The 3,842-nt window shown below is 43.3% G+C and overlaps 1 pseudogene; it reads right to left on the reverse strand.

Annotated features, from left to right (window-relative positions):
- Positions 1 to 391: 391 nt before the first annotated feature.
- LOC111737472 lies at positions 392 to 510 on the reverse strand (annotated as a pseudogene).
- Between the last annotated feature and the right edge of the window lie 3,332 nt (positions 511 to 3,842).

Below are 3,842 nucleotides of genomic sequence, written 5' to 3' on the forward strand. Positions count from 1 at the left end.
CTCTGCTGAAGTTCGGTACCCACCTCTTTGCTTCTTACATCAAATACTAGAATTTAACTTCACGGTTCTTCCAGAATTCTAGGTTCTTGTCAATAACCATCAGGAACACGAACTCATTAAATTAAGTGCTCCTATTTATGCTGGGGATGTTTTAAAATAGCAGAATGTTGATACTGTTAATAATAATATTGATAATGTTGGTAACATTAAATATTTTTGAGTGAGTCTCTATATACTAGGAGAAAAGGAAATAGTCCATTGACTTAATCAGGTTAAGACAAAGTTTTACTTTATATTATTTTTTTATTTTTTAGGTGAGGCAACCCTTGGTTGACCTCACAGATAGCAAGGACCTTGTCAGTTTACAATCCCTTATTTTTTTTATTTTTTATGCCTACAGCACCTAGTCTTCCTAGATGTTCTCCCATCCAAGTACTAACCAGGCCCGACCCTGCTTAGCTTCCAAGATCAAACAGGATCGTGCTTGTTCAGGGTAGCATGGCCATAGGCTTAAGACAAAATTTTAAATGAAATATATAAATATTCAACTCAATAGCAATTGTGACTTGGCAATGGTCCTAAGAAATTTAAAAAGTACAACCGAAGAGGAAGTTTCTTTATAATATCTGTAACTCTGAAGTAGTTAAGTGAAAAGATGAGCAGAAAAAACTAGAGAAAGTGATTGTTTTATTGTATCAAAATGATACCATTTTTCTGGGCAGCAATTGAGTGAAGTTAGTTTAGTTTAGTCAAACCGAGTAGAAAACTGCTAAATCCAGTAGGGTGAGGAGTAAAACTTTTCATTTTCACCAAAGTATGGGCTATGAAGTCACATTTTACCTTCGCAATTGGACTGTCCCCATAGGGAGCCAAAAGAAAGCTACTGTACTGAAAGTGGAAAGTAGCAGACACATCGACGTCCCTCAGGGTCATCCAGTGGGTGCTGCCCGTCTCCAGACATCCCTGTTACCCCAAGTCTGTGTTCACCCAGTAAATGGTCTACTTAGAGCCCGAGATGAACACTGCTTGACTCAGCGGACCTCCCAGATCTGCTCTCCCACAGATAGCCAAGAATCCCTGATGGTCAAAATCAAAACAAAACAAAACAAAACAAAACCCCCAAACTTGCTAAACTGGTTCCTGAGCCACTTGGATTTGAATGAGACTCCACTCTGAGAAGAAGCGAATGTGACAGAGGACAAAATCTGGGTTGTGGTCCCCTCGCATTTCAACCTCAGGGAAGCGGTGCAGCTAAATTACAACAAACAAAACCAAAAACAAACAAAAACCCCTTTAAATCTGGGTGTGATTCTAGGCAATATCCCAAGTGGGAAAAAGACAAAAAGATAAATTACATATTGCAGGTCATGTCTTCTACTTGAAGAAAAATGTAAATTTGACAGATGACAACACCAAGAACCCATACGCAGGAACTAGTCTTTTAGAGGACAGATGGCAGAGATTTGCAAACAGCCAGGAGCTGAGTCTTCCCTGCTTCTTGTGCAACAGAAACATCCTGAATCCACGGCCTGGGAGTCGAGCCAGGTACGAGGCGTTTATGGTCCTGGAGGAAGCAGACAGGAGCGGAGCTCCTTCCCCAGGTCGGTTTCCTCTCCTCCTTCTGAACTGTGTGGCAAAAGCATTTCTCAGATATATGAAAATTGGCCTGAATAAAAGACTGCAGTGGGGGTTTGTGGAGGGCACTGTGGAGGAGTGGGTGTGGCTGGTGCACGCGGGACATTTTCCTGGAGCGAGTCCCCTACTGGCCGGAGCCCCAGCTTTGGCAGTTTATGGGAATTCCCCTCACAACAGTTAGGATGACACTTTGGCCCACAGACATCTTGAACTTCATCTTAGACCAACATTCGTTTTGATTTTCTCATCTTATCTTTGAGTTCAGCTAAATGACCAAATTATCCTCTAATACCTTCTTTGGTGTACATTTCTTTAATGCCTAGTTTCTAGAGACCGTTTCTTCTGTATTTACTGATTCTTACAGAAAACTTCAGTTATGATCCCCATTTGCCAAGCAGCTCGAGCCTCCGCCCAAGTGGCATGGTACCAAGAACGGAAGCACGCCTTCTGGCTTGGAGGCCAGCGTTCTGAGTTATGTCCAGCACTTTCGCCCTCTTGGCTACTTGCATCAATGATTAAGAATATTTTTACAACTGTAAAACCCTTCACTTAACATCAGGATTCTAGAGTTTTTATGTGGCTGTCTTCCTAGGCACAGTTTGTAGAGGAAAGTACTCCTTTTGTTTATTTACTTATTTATTCAACCAATATTAATTAAGCATATATTGTGTGCTGGATGATCTTCTAGGCTAAGACCTTATAAGAACTTATATAAGAACTTATATTTCAGTACAAGGAGGCACACTGCAAACAAGAGAGACAAAGAACATATATGGTACAATTGAAGTGATTTTAGAGGAAGAAAAGCTTGTCCTCTAGGTTCGGTGGCTGGGGTCTGTGAATTAAACAGAAGGCAGATGAATAAGAAAAGGCATGCCAATTTTAAGATTTTAAATTTTATGTGCATGGAACTTAAGAGATAAGAAGTGAAAAATCTAAATATGTGGTTAGACTCAGGGGCTCTTATACCATTTTGACAAAGGGTGATAAATTGTAGAAAAATAACTATACAAAGGAGAGTGAGTTTGGGCTTCTAGAGCCAATAAGTTGTGGGAAGGTGACTGGAAAGTATATGGGGAAAACTAATGGTGGATAAATGTCATTTAGGGAAGTTCGTTTATGTAGATTTATCTCTGGTGATAAAGATTGCTCTCCTATTCCTAGCATGGGAGATGGGGACATCTATGCCCGGCTTTGGGGCAGATAGTGGAGGGCAGAGAGCTCTTCCAGTATCTGCTTTGTCTCTGTTGCTTTCAGCTCAGAATAATCCTTATGACCAATTGACATATTTTGGGGTGGCATATTCCGTACCCCTTCCGGGCAAAAGCGTGGGGTGGGAGGTGTTTCGCAGGTTTAGGTCGAGTGCTCAGGGAGGACCCAGTGAGCAGGACAACATCTGAATAAAGACCTTGAAGAAGAGTGGGAACAGCCATGAGGATAATGGGGACGCGTGTTCCAGGCAGATGCAAGGAGAGGAGGCAGGAGCGCCGGGGGCATCCACGGAGGGCGCGCTCACGGGGGCAGGAGCGAGTGAGAGAGGAGGCTGAGGAGACCAGACAGAGAGGGCAGGACGGGCTCGAGCATGCATAGGTCACATGCCGGTCACGAGATGCGCTGGAAAGCTGTTAGAGAGTTTTGACCGGAGGAGGGTGTGATCTGACATGTTTTAACAAGATCACCCTGACTTTGGATTGAAAATACACTGTTGGGTGATGGCGGTAGGACCCTGAAACCACAGAGGGACTAGTGTTGTTATACAGGGAAGAGATGGTGGTGGCGTGGTCCAGGGAGGAGGCAATGGGCGGGGTGGGTGGTGGTCACCTTCTGTATATGTATTTCAAGAGAGTTGACAGGATTCGTTGAGAGATTAGATGCGGGGTTGGGAGGAGAGTCAAGGTTGACTTCAACATTTTTGCCTAAGCAACTGCAAGAATGGGGTTACTATCGTAGGGAGGAAAAATAATCTTCCCTCTACCCTTCTGACTTCTTGGCTGAGACCCCCCGTAATAAAAGACAGAATAACAAGAGAAAAAGACACAAGCTTACTAACATGTACACCCGTGGCAGAAACACAGGACAAATGAGTAACTCAGTGAGGTGGCTTTAGAATTCAGGATTAAATACCATCTTAATGGGGAAAGGGGAGCAGGGATGTAGGCCTCTTAGGGGAGAGTGAATGATATTTGGAAAGATGAATGGGCCCTTAG

Source organism: Pteropus vampyrus, unplaced genomic scaffold, assembly GCF_000151845.1.
Source record: "Pteropus vampyrus isolate Shadow unplaced genomic scaffold, Pvam_2.0 Scaffold27, whole genome shotgun sequence".
Taxonomy (NCBI): domain Eukaryota; kingdom Metazoa; phylum Chordata; class Mammalia; order Chiroptera; family Pteropodidae; genus Pteropus; species Pteropus vampyrus.